General features: G+C 49.0%; 3 protein-coding genes across 3 annotated transcripts in view; 1 reads left to right on the top strand and 2 right to left on the bottom strand.

The window, feature by feature from the left end:
* KCNJ10 (potassium inwardly rectifying channel subfamily J member 10) overlaps window positions 1-5,365 on the bottom strand; it is a 32,955-nt gene extending 27,590 nt beyond the window's left edge. Inside the window, exon 1 of the mRNA XM_050758317.1 lies at window positions 4,909-5,365. The gene's annotated coding sequence lies outside the window, so the exon portion shown is untranslated. The remainder of the gene's footprint in view (window positions 1-4,908) is intronic.
* The window catches only part of LOC126935658 (sodium/potassium-transporting ATPase subunit alpha-2), a 907,274-nt gene that overhangs the window by 827,021 nt on the left and 68,127 nt on the right, over window positions 1-12,126 (top strand). The window lies entirely within an intron of this gene.
* TAGLN2 (transgelin 2) overlaps window positions 1-12,126 on the bottom strand; it is a 297,175-nt gene that overhangs the window by 153,323 nt on the left and 131,726 nt on the right. The window lies entirely within an intron of this gene.

Below are 12,126 nucleotides of genomic sequence, written 5' to 3' on the forward strand. Positions count from 1 at the left end.
GTGTTCTAAGGCTTGTAATCTTAGGGTGAAGCCTTGTCTACAGGATGGGGTCGTTGGTAGGAGAGGGGTTTCTCTTGAGGTCTCCTATAGAATTAGATAGTAGGATCCTATACACAACCTGCTGCAGGATGCTCACATCACCCTCCAAAGTCAGGCTCCTCCCCCAAGAATAAGCAATCAGAAATGTGTCCTACCTAGAGTCAAACTGGACAGTAGCTACTTTGTGTCTTAGAAGCCAGGCCCTTTGCTGGGTGCCAGAGGGTCCAGAGAGAGAAGAGATGCTTTTGCCAATCTGACAGAGACACAGACCCTACCCTAGAGGAAACCCCCGGCTAATGAGGGAGACAAGATGTCTCCTCCAACATCGCCATGCATGGGGAACCCTGGGCCGAGTCGCAGATGCAAGTGACAAGCAAGATGGCAGAGCAGAGAGGGAAACAGGAGAATAGAGGTCTGCGGGAGGGGTGAGACTTGGAATGGCCTTTGTGAGGGCCCAGAGTGCGGGGAGGAGCATGGCTCAGAGACTGCCTGGGATATGCTCCCCAGGAACAGGGTCTGAGGAGTGCAGTTCACAAGATGTGGGGCTGGAGGGGATGGGAGAAAGACATAAAGTCTCTTGAAGACCGTGATTGGGAAATTTTTATCCAGTGCCAATGGATGTGTCTGGGTAGGGAAAAGACAAGATAAAACTGATGCTTCATAATGATAATTCCAGTGATAATTTCGTTATAGGGTACAGGGAAGGAATCGAGGAGAGAGGGGGCTGGAGTCAGAGAGGTCATTAAGGAGGCTGCTGTGGGCATCCAGGCTGATGGGATGAACAGGCCAATCAGGAGACACAAGAAGAGGAGGGCATATAAATCTGAGAGAAGTTGTGGGGGCAAACCTGGGCTGGGAGAGGGAGAGGCAGGATGAAGAAGAAAAGAGTGATAGGCAGGGCCATGGGAGTAGGAATGAGATGTGGGGGTTGTCTTTGACCGACAGAAGTCTTTGACAGAAGTCTTTGACTGAAAGAGAAGTTGCTGAGAATGGGAAAAGAGACTATTTGGTGAAAGCTCAACAGCTCAGTTCTCATTTATTGAATCTGAAGACAGGACATCTGCTTGGCAAAAACTTGTGGAAAACAGGGGCTGTCGGTGTGGAGACCCCACCTCAAGCAAGGCCCAGCCTATTGGAATCAAGGGAGGAACTTCATCTGAAACTACTTGATACTTCTTCTACCTTTTCAAACTCCAGAAGGGTGGGAAGAAAAAACCTAGGACAGAATCTCAAAACAAAACCAAACCCACAACGAAGGGCTGGGACAAATCCTAGGAACCAGGAAAGATGACAGAGTAGAAAACGTTAGAGTGGTGGGAGAAACGTAATGGCCCACAACTCCACTTTTTACAGACTAAGGACCATTCCAAGCCCTTTATAATAGTCACTGTGCATCCTCACAGCAGTTATGAGCCCTATTGTGAGGATGAGACTTCTTTAGCTACTAAGTGGTAAACTAGGACTGAATCCCACAAAGTCGGACTCCAAGGCTGTGCTCTTAACCATAGTGCCTGCTGTCTCTCAGAGCGGAAAGTAACCCCGGAACAGCAAGAGAGAGGTGCAACAGTCACCCAGGAGAGGCCCCTGACAGTTGTCACAATAATCCCTGTGCTCTGAGCTCCATCACTCCTCTTGGAAGCTTTAAGGATGGGCTTCTTTGTTTGGGGATTTAGTTGGTGGGTTTTGTTTTGGTTTGGTTTGGTTTCTTGGTCCAGAAAGTGGTCTCTCTTTCCTTCCCAGTCTCCATTTCAAATGTCTTTCCTTTTCTGGGATGTGCTTCCTGAGATCTAACCTAAGTCCTTCCAGCTACAGCCACAATCCTTTCCCCAGGTCTTCTGCCGTCGGAAAAGTCGCACAATGGCCACGTATACTCTTTCTGTGCTGCACCTTGTTGGAGGCTGGAGGTCTGATTCAGTCCCCTCTAGCTCCTGCTTCTCCAACCTCCTTCTCCATGCCACAAAGTTGTGTTCTTACTTCTCTCTCACATTCCAGAGCCAGTCCCTCCCTTCCCCCACTACCTCAAATCCAGGCTCCAAGCTGGCAGACACCCACGGGAGGGCATTTCCCACAATCCCTTTCTCTTTGCCCTTTCAAGGTTCTGATGGGGGAGGGGAGGAAGAGGGGCCACCAGATGCACTCTCTCCATAAAGAATGGTGGCAAACATGTAGGCTAAACTCAGAAGAGGGAAGAAAAGCATTGAACTCAGCCTGCCAAAGTCTGAGGTGACATGGCAAACTCTCATTCCCAGGAGCTGCCCAGCCAACCACCCATCATTGGGTGCTAGAACACTTAGATTTTAAATCTCCCTTTCCTCTCCAATCTTTCTGTAGTTTCTTCTCAATGATGTGCCTTGGCTGATTCCTTCTCTGCCCCCTTCCAGGGCCCCACTGCTATCCTGGACAGTTTGGCCTCAGCCTGGACAGTAGCACTGACCAGTCAGGCAAGAGAAGAATCTAGGCCGAGGAAGGGAGGGAGAATGGAGGTTTTCTTCTTCCGTCCTAAATAACCTGTGGCAGGAAAGTTTAGGGACTCCATTGCCCAGTGTCTCTTTTCCTCCTGACCAATGGCAGGAGGCTCGGCCTATCTTTCCATCTTGTGTGCAGAAACCAAGCATTTTACTAGGAGGCTCAGGAGTATCCTTTGAGGAAACGGATCTTTCTGCATGACCCACCCGCTAGAGCTTTAAATGCCCATCCCACCAATCACAGAATGACTCCAGAGGACTTCATCTGAGCCCACTGTGATCCAAGTGTCCCAGCCTCTCTGGTCCCCAGGAAGGTCAAGGGAAGGAAGGTCCCTGGGTCCTCTGCCAGTCACTTCCTTGTAGCTCACGCCAACCAAGCTGGAGCTGTAAATGAGCTTGTGCACAGTGATGCAGGTGGGAGGGAGCTAGAATGTGGTTCCATGGGGCATATGGAGGAGGTGGGGGATACCAACGTGCAGATCACTAATCCCCTCACACAAACATATGCACCCATAGACTGGATGTGGGTCAGATGTTGGGGGAGACGGATTTTTTTTTCCTCAGGGTAAGGGATAGCAGAGGGGTTCTGCATTAGAGCCACAGAGGGACTGGAACCATAACCCTGCTACCCCTGCCACTCCCATTCCCCACCCACCCTCCATCAGTGGAGTCATTGCCATTTGATATCCGCTGAGACAACTTGGCTGCTCAGGCTCTGGGTGGGGGGTGGGGGGATGGCTCAGAAAACAGCAGCTCCTTTCAGGACCCAGGTTGGCAAGGGCTTTGGGAGGCTGGACTGGCCCAGATCACCCCCCAACACACTCTCCCTCCCTTCCTCCCTTGCCACCACCACCAAAGGACTTGGGGGAGGCAGCGGGGAAAGGAGTTGGCACTGCCTGGGCCGTGCCTATTGCCTCTGCAATCTAGCCCTGGACCCTCTCCCTGGCATGATGCCTTCCGTCCCCCTCCTCCCTCATTTCTTCCTCCCTAAAGAACCAGTTATGAGTCAGGATGCCTGGTTCCTTACAAACTTGGTCCCCCATACCCAGTCTACCCCCAGAGAAATGTACAAGCCCTACCACTTGGCACAGGATGGTACCCACCATCATGCCAGGAATATGTTCAAAAATCCTTGGAGATTAGGGAGAGAGTTTCAGGATGAAACTAAATTGAACTCAGTGGCGGCTGCTCACCCCTCCTGGGGCTGATTTCATGACAACCACTCCAGGCCCTCCTCAGCACCCTTAAACAAGGCCATCTCTCACACGGGGGCCCTAAATCTCCTGTCATTATCTCCCTCTCACCCAGACAGCCTAAAGCAATCCCAGTGGGGAGAAAAGAAATTCAAACACCACAGCAAGAGCAGACTGGCCAAACATCTTTAGTCAGAATTTGTATTGGTAAGCAACAGAAGCAGGCTTTAAGCACTGACTTATTTGGGGTCCAAATCTGCACCAGCTTCTTCACCATCTCCACTTCCCCATCTGCCTCACCCTGCCTGGGGCACTCACTGGAATTAAACCTCAAGACACCAGAACCCACCCCCACTTTTTCCCAGTGTTGTCCTTCTACCCATTCCTGGTAGAAGGATTCTTTTTTCTCCTCCCCCAAATCAGGAAGTTCCATCCTTCATGTCTTCGGTAACACAGGTGCCCCAGGTTAGTTCTGGTGAGAGGAGGGATGGAATGGGAAGGGGCATCTCCGTCTGGAGGGTGAGTTTATAGAACCCAATCTGCCCTTCTCACTCTAGCAGAAGTGGCCTCGCTCCTTTCCTTCTGGAAATCTCAGTCTGAAACAGCTGGGGTGAGGGTGAGGGGCAATGAGGAGGGATGTCTTAAAATGGGAGCCACTCAGAATGGAAGGAAGAGATTGGGTGGGCGGGGGTCTGGAGCACACCAGGCTTTGGTGTCTCCCCGGTCTAAGCTGCCAGTATCTGTTTCTCTCCCCATGTAGGAACTAGCGATCATGGGTGTCACTATGTGATTGTCACTGTATGGGGAGTGGGGGAGGGGCTGGGGATGGGAGTAACCTGTCCATATGGGGAGGAAGGCGCACTGTCTGCTGTGCCTGTGTATGGGGTGCCAGGTGATGTGTGATTGTCACTGTATTAACTAGAGGAGCGGGGATGCAACTGGTGGTCTGCCCAGTGGGAGGGGGCATCGGGAAAGCCCCTTCCTTAGATGAAAGGGCTGAGGTGACCAGCCTGGCTAGTGTCCTCGTGGGGAGCCCTTCCCAGGAGGCTCAGTTTGGGACTGCCCAAGGCGGGAGGCAGGAGAACAAGACGGTACCGCTGAGGCCAGGCAGGGTAGGGACTGAGGAGCTGGGACCCCGATGTCTCTGGAGAGTTAGGGGGACAGGACCCGGCCGGGGCAGCAGAACTCCTTCATCAGGGCCAGGGTCTTACCTTGGGTCCGAGGTGGAGTGGCCCCTTGGATGGGCCGCGGGGCAGCGGGACAGATGGACTGACGGGGCGGACAGGAGTAAGGAGCAGAGCTGTGCGACGGTCCTGGCCAGGACTCTTAAACCCGGAGCTGGGATCAGATAAGGGCTTGTCCAGGGGCCGGGGCCGGGGTCGGGCCGGCCGGGGGCAGAGCTGGGCCGGGCCGGGCCGCCCCCTCCCTCCGCAGCGCCGGAGCCAAACTTTGTGTGAATGGAGGGGCCCGGAGGGGGGCCGGACAGGCGGGGGCGGGGGGCTCCGGACGGACCAATGGGAGAGTGGAGCGCCAGGCTCGAGCCGCCGGGATTGGAGGGGCTTGGGCAGGGGGCGGGGCGTGCGGGGCAAGGAAGCGGAGACCCAGACAGCTGCAGGCGCAGAGAGAAATACCCAAAGACAGAGACCCAGACAGACCCGGGGAGAAAGAGAGATGAAGAGACGATACGCGACGCGATAGGAGCTGAGCTGGCAGGGTGACAGGGGAAGGGAGAAGGAAGAAAAGGGAGGCGGTCTTGTCAGAGATGGGTTACGAGAGCTGGAGCCGGGGGGCGGGACTGGGGCCGAGTTAATGAAGTGGAAATGAATTCAGTACCCGCCCAGTGGCCCTGCAGGCAGCGCCGAAGGCGGCGCCTGGAAGTGAGATTGGGGCGGAGTAGGCCTGGGCTCCCTGGGCCACAGGACTGTATCTTTGGGCACAATTCCCGTGTTGTTCACCGTTTCCTAAGTCCCAGGTGCGGTGCTGGGTGCGAGATGCATAGCACACCGTGCCCACCTGCAGCGGCTTTCTCTGCAAGGAAAGATAAGGCCGGAACCCGCAGCTAAGTGCGGGAGGTACTGAAGGCTGCGAAAGGGAGAGGTCATTCTGCTCAAAGGGCTCCTAGCAGATGTGGGAGGAAAGAGGTAACATCTGATTAAGGTCCCAAAGGAAGCAGAAGATTCAGGTGCTGAGAGATGGTCCCCAGGACTCTGTTCCATTTAAGGCAGAGGGAACGTCCTGGGGAGACGTGAAAATACAAGTTCACTTGGGAAACAGCATCAAACTGTCCCATTTACTAGATTAGAGTGCAGGGTGATGGTTCTCAACCCTTTCATCACCAAAGACTTCTTTAATTTCCTGAATCTATGTTTTGAGAGGTTTTAATTCACCCCCACCCCCAGCATTTATTAAAGAAGAATATAATTATTTCCTCATTCCTGATCATCATAAGCATTTAACTGCTAATCAATAACCAGTGTTACCATACTGAGTTGCTATAAATTCAGGTAAAAAAGGAAAGAAACTAGGAATGTAGCTTAGTTTAACCGCTAAAAGTCATAAGATAAGTAAATGTCCATTCAAGTAGCCTCATTGGAGAAGCTGGAAGGACTGGACTAAAGGTTACATAGGCAGTGTTTGTGTTAGGGGAGCACCTGGAAAAAACACAGAGTTGTGCTGATTTGTGGTCAGGCCAGAGTTTCTGTAGGCAATGGAGAGCAATTGAAGGTTCTTGGGAAGGACGGGGTAGGAGAAAGCTATGGAATTTTAGGAAAATTAATCTGGAGGTGACAAAATAGTTTGAACCAAGGGGTTATAGTAGGCAAGTAGACTAGATAGAAAACAATTGCAATAATATAAGCATGAAGAGATGAGAGCCCAAGTCGGCGTGGCAGTGGTGAAAAGTGGAACACAGAAAATGAATTGGAGTACAGAAAAACCAAAAGAAAATGAAAAACTTTGAAGCCAACTGGACATGATGAGCAAAAGAGGGAAGCTGCAGAGATCATACTAGAGTCTCAAGTCAAGTGATCAGAACTGCGAGGTCATTCATGGGCATAGGGGAACCTGCGGGGTGGATCACACCTGGTGAGGCGATTGAGGTGGGGAAAGAGGAAGTGATGAGTTCAGAGCTGGAAGCTGTGGAGAGAGGTCAGAACCAGAGAGAGAAAGGAGGTCACTGCTGCCAGGGCAGGGTGAGTTGAAGCCATGAGAACAGAGTAGCTCCCAACAAATACTGCACAGAGAAATGAGAGCCTGGCACAGAGAGTGAGGAATACCTATGTTTAGGGGATGGGAAGAAGAAGGACCCCCAAAGAGTGAAAGAGAATCCACCAGACAGGCAGGAAGGAGACAAAGAAAGTGAGATGTCATGGATCCAAGGAAGGAGAAACTGTTAAGGAGGAGGTTCTAACAGTGCCAACAGGTACAGAGAGAAGAGGCATTGGGCTTGGCAGTGACAAAGTCTCTAGTGACATTTGAGAGCAATTTCAGAAGAGTGAGCAAGGTGGGAACCAGATTACAAGTTACCACTAGAAAGTGAGAAACTGTCAGCAAGTATAGGTTACACTTTTGAGAACTCTACTCACAGAGAGGAGAGAAATAGAAACCAGACAATGTACTAGAAACAGGCCAGGCACAGTGGCTCATGCCTGTAATCCCAGCACTTTAGGAGGCCGAGACAGGTGGATCACCTGAGGTCAGGAGTTTAAGACCAGCCTGGCCAACATGGCAAAACCCCATCTCTAGTAAAAATACAAAAATTAGCCAGGCATGGTGGTGCGCGCCTATAATCCCAGCTACTTGGGAGATTGAGGCATGTGAATCACTTGAACCTGGGAGGCAGAGGTTGCAGTGAGCCGAGAACATACCACTGCACTCCAGCCTGGGGGACAGAGCAAGACTCTATCTCCAAAAACAAAACAAAATGAAATAAAAAAACAAACAAAAAAAGAAAAAAGAAACAGTCTTCCAGTTTTTCTTTTTCACACTCCCAATACCCTCTCTTCCTAAGTCAATGTGGATGAGGGGCTGTGGTGAGATGGTCTGAGGGCCAGCTTACAAGGCTGATATAAGAACTTTAAGTTACCAAAAATAGGACATCCAAAAGATCCTTAAGGGGGCCACAGTCTTGACATTCAAAGACAGAGAGGACTTAGGCAGGGGTGTCCAATCTTTTGGCTTCCCTGGGCCACACTGGAAGAAGAATTGTCTTGGGCCACACATAAAATACACTAACACTAACAGTAGCTGATGAGCTTTAAAAAAAATCACAAAAAGAGCCCTCATAATGTTTTAAGAAAGTTTACAAATTTGTGTTGGGCCTCCTTCAAAGCCATCCTGGGCTGCATGCAGCCCACAGGCTGAGGGTTGGACAAGCTTGGCTTGGAGGCTCTGGTGGAACTCCAAAATAAACATGAAGAACACCAGAGAAGAGAAAGCAAGGGGACCGTAATGATTTATGGAATCATTAACAGACATTTATTGTGCACTTATTATTTTTCCAAAAATGTTATCCATGCATTTAGCTTCAACTACCACCAATGTGTCAATATGTCCAGCCCACCCAGATATCCATTTCAAACTCAACATATTTAAAGTAGAACATGTCACCTTGCTCACAAGAGTGATCCTCTTCATTTATTCCCTACCGTGGTAGATACACTATCATCACCCAACCAGAAACATGGCAGCCATCCTAGATTCTTCAATCTTCCTCACCTCATCTCCTTTATTGAATCAATGCATCTGTGTTCTAAATAGCCTCAATATTGTCCCCTTCCTCTCTATTCCATTACCATTGCTGTAGTCTAAGACACCATTACCTCTCACCAGGTAATAAGTTTGCATCTTTGATCCTGCTCAAATTTCATGCTGGATTGCAATCCCCAATGCTGGACATGAGCCTGGTGGGAGCTGTTTTGATCTTGGGGGCAGGTCCCTCAACAGCTTGGTGCTATCTTTATGATAGTGAGTTCTCGTGAGATCTGGTCATTTAAAAGTATGTGGCAGGCTGGGCGCGGTGGCTGAAGCCCATAATCCCAGCACTTTGGGAGGCCGAGATGGGCGGATCACGAGGTCAGGAGATCGAGACCATCCTGGCTAACACGGTGAAACCCTGTCTCTACTAAAAAATACAAACAACTAGCAGGGCGAGGTGGTGGGCGCCTGTAGTCCCAGCTACTCGGGAGGCTGAGGCAGGAGAATGGCGTAAACCCGGGAGGCAGAGTTTGCAGTGAGCTGAGATCCGGCCACTGCACTCCAGCCTGGGTGACAGAGCGAGACTCCGTCTCAAAAAAAAGTATGTGGCAACACCCCTCATCATCAACTCTCTGTTGCTCCTGCTCTTGCCATGTGATGTGCCTGCTCCTGCTTTGCCTTCCACCGTAAAAGCTTCCTGAGGTCTCCCGAGAAGCTGAGCAGATGTCAGCACCATGCTTCCCGTAAAGCCTGCAGAACTGTGAGCCAATTAAACCTCTTTTCTTTATAAATTACCCAGTGTCTGTTGTTTTTGTTGTTGTTGTTGTTTTAATTTTTAATCTTTTTTTTTTTTTTTTTTTTTGAGACAGGGTTTCACTCTGTCCCCCGGGCTGGAGTGCAGTGGTGTGATCACAGCTCACTGCAACCCTGAACTCCTGTGCTCAAGCAGCCTTCCTGCCTCAACCTCAAACATAGCTGGAACTACAGGTGTTCGCCATTACACCCAGCTATTTTTTTTTTTTTTAATTTTCAGTAGAGACGAAAAATCGCTATGTTGATGAGGATGGTCTTGAACTTGTGAGCTCAAGCAATCCTCCCACCTCAGCCTCCCGAAATGCTGGGATTACAGGCTTGAGCCACCATGTGCTGTCTCGGGTATTTCTTTATAGCAACTCAAGAACGGCCTAATACACCAGGGCTACTGCAGCAGCCTTCTAACTAGTTTTCCTACCTCCAGTCTTCCTCCACTCTAATAATTCTTTGGATTATGAATTTCTTTATTTAAAAGTAATTAAGCACCAGTAAAATACATCTCTCTGGAACACACGTCTGACCATATCACTTCCAAGTTTTAAAACCTTCAGCAACTGCCAACTATCTAGTAAAGTCCAAGTTCCTTACCCTGGAAGAGAAGGCTTATTATAACCTGGACCTGGTGCCATTCCAGCCTCATCTTCTTCCACTGCCCCTACACACCCAAAGCTACAGCGACTTCTTTTAATACTCAAGGTTCAGCCTTATGTTCTCTTTCTGTGTCTTGCCCCTTGATCCTTTGTCATTTACATAGCTCCAACTATTGTCCCTGAGTGAAGCCCAAATCTCTATCTTCAATCCTACACTCTCTTTGGAGCTCCATATTTCTAGTTGCTTGCAGGGAATTTCCATCCTGACTTGACGGGCCCCAAACTGAACTCAGTAACTTCCTCCCCAAAGGTGGAAGTGCTCGGTGACTTCCTTAGTTCTGTGTTACTCCTGGTCGATTAGAATAAGTGACCTTTACTCTTCACCCTTGCCTTGGGCCCATTCCTGGACATGTCAATTAAGCCAACAAATGCTGTCAAGTCTCCCTTTCTTTCATCTGTTTGCAATGTCCTTTTTCATTCATATGACCACTACCAGGATCAGAAAGATCAGTACAGCCCAGGACCTGACCCATCCTTCACCTTTCTCTCCAGTCTCAAAGGAAGAGGCAACATGTTTTCATCACGTCGGTCCCTGTGCCCTTGTTTTAAAACCCCAAACAGGTGCCTCTTGCTTACAGGTCACAGTGAAGGAGGTCTTCACCACAGAAGACCTAGAAAAAAAAAAAAGATAAAAAACGTGGCAGGCCCCCAAACTGAACTCGGCATCTTCCTCTCCAAGGCTGGAAGTGCTCATGACTTCCTTAATTCCGTGTTACTTCTGGTCAATCAGACTAAAAAACTACAAGTGATCTGCAGAAGTGTCATCTACTAACAATCACAGTGAGGATAGAGTGGGGTGGGACTGGGCAGTTAGAAAGACTTTATAAGTCCTTGAGCAGCAGGGGTGGGAGCTTGTGGAAAAGTACACAGGTAGCTTCAACAGCACTGTAATGTTCTGACTTTAAAAGAGTGATTTAAATTGAGTTTTTGTTCTTAAATTATGTTTTATAACATATAGACATATATCCACCATCTATATTCTTTTGTACATATCAAATGTCAGGTTTTCATTTTTAAATTTGTTTGCAAAAGAGAAGTCCTAGAACAGTCTCTAGGAGCCCAGTAGGGAATCGGTAATAAGGGGCATAGGACATTAATATTTGTGAGTGTTTACTATGTCAGATAGATCAGGAGATGAGGAAACAAATTCTCAGGAGTTAAGTGGTTTGCCTCTGGTAACATAGCTGGAAAGTGTTAGTTTTGGCATTTGAATCCACATATATTTGACCCCAAAGCTTGTCTCAGAATAATGCCAGAGGGAATTTGCATGGTTTAAACACAATCTTGCCAACCAGAGGCTATGACCCCTGAGTACATGTTGGTATGAAAAATTCCCCAGAGTTACAATGTCCAGTGTCCACCGTGAAACATGACAGAGGAACCTTCTCTCTTTGAGGAATCCTCTCTCTTCTTTCCGTTTCCCAGCCTGCATCTTCCTTATTCTCCTCCACTTCTCCTTTCAGACTCACTGCTTCCAGCTTTGGCCTCATCTCTACTTTTACTTCATTTACAACGGGGCAGAGGCTACCTCAGAGCAGAGGAGAAGGAGAGTTGGGGTGTGCCACCTGTTTTGGAAAGAGAATCCACAAGTGGGCAGCAGTCTGAGGGGCTTGTGCTTGGCAAAGCAGATGTGGACAGAGGGAGTCAGGAAAGCTTTGGGTTGGGAGGCATGATAGAGACTCAGAATAGTCAGTATTTAACAAGTCTGGAAAGAACAGAGACTGACATGGCTCACCACCGGATTCAGGATTCCAAGTGGCATTTTGGTGCTCACATCCCACAGTGCTGAACAAATTCCATTAGTAGTGGAGCAACTCGTAGCTGAATGACTCAGGCTGCAGAGGAGAAATCCAAGAGAAGGACTGAGCTATATTCCCCTAGTCACTAATGAATCATTACGTCAGTAGATCACCCCCTTTAAATAAATGCAATATACACAAACCCACATTTATAAGACATAAGTTGGGGAATACTTAGTTACCTACTAAAGAGTTCTTTCTTTTAAAAAAGAAAAAAATGGCCAGGCACCGTGGCTCATACCTGTAATCCCAGCACTTTGGGAGGCCAAGGTGGGTGGATCACCTAAAATCAGGAGTTCAAGATCAGCCTGGCCAACATGGTGAAACCCCATCTCTACTGAAAATACAAAAAAAAAAAAAAAAAAAAAAAAAAAAAAAAAAAGCCAGGCATGGGAGTGTGTGCCTGTAATCTCAACTACTCAGGAGGGTGAGGCAAGAGAATCACTTGAATCCAGGCAGTGGAGGTTACAGT

This window comes from Macaca thibetana, chromosome 1 (assembly GCF_024542745.1).
Source record: "Macaca thibetana thibetana isolate TM-01 chromosome 1, ASM2454274v1, whole genome shotgun sequence".
NCBI classification, from domain to species: Eukaryota; Metazoa; Chordata; class Mammalia; order Primates; family Cercopithecidae; genus Macaca; species Macaca thibetana.